This window comes from Pteropus vampyrus, unplaced genomic scaffold (assembly GCF_000151845.1).
Source record: "Pteropus vampyrus isolate Shadow unplaced genomic scaffold, Pvam_2.0 Scaffold79, whole genome shotgun sequence".
Classification (NCBI taxonomy): Eukaryota; Metazoa; Chordata; class Mammalia; order Chiroptera; family Pteropodidae; genus Pteropus; species Pteropus vampyrus.
The window spans coordinates 6,650,521-6,650,851 of NW_011888860.1; the positions used below are offsets into that span (position 1 = coordinate 6,650,521).

The 331-nt window shown below is 36.6% G+C and overlaps 1 protein-coding gene across 3 annotated transcripts in view; it reads left to right on the forward strand.

Annotated features, from left to right (window-relative positions):
* Nucleotides 1-331, forward strand: part of GABRB1 (gamma-aminobutyric acid type A receptor beta1 subunit) — a 391,944-nt gene that overhangs the window by 363,652 nt on the left and 27,961 nt on the right. The gene's annotated exons all lie outside the window — the stretch shown is intronic.

Here is a 331-nt window from a genome sequence, read left to right on the forward strand (position 1 = left end):
CCAACAAAATGAGTGCCTCAAACACCACCTCTGAGATCACTTACTCCATCTAATCCAGGAAACCTAAATCATATCCACACCTTTAGTTGCAAGAAAATCTAGGAAATATAGTTTTTAATCTTTCTTGAAGATGATTAGAACACATGCTAAAGGAAGCCAATCCACACAGTACCTGCTACAGAAGGAATTTTGTGTTGAAATGTTGAACATTTTGCAAGCTCCAAGAGGACAAGAGCAACGTTAGTTTTATTCACCACTATAATTCCAGTACTCTTCCATCACCTGGCACATATTCAGAACATAGAATAATTGTTCATTGAATGAATAGAGA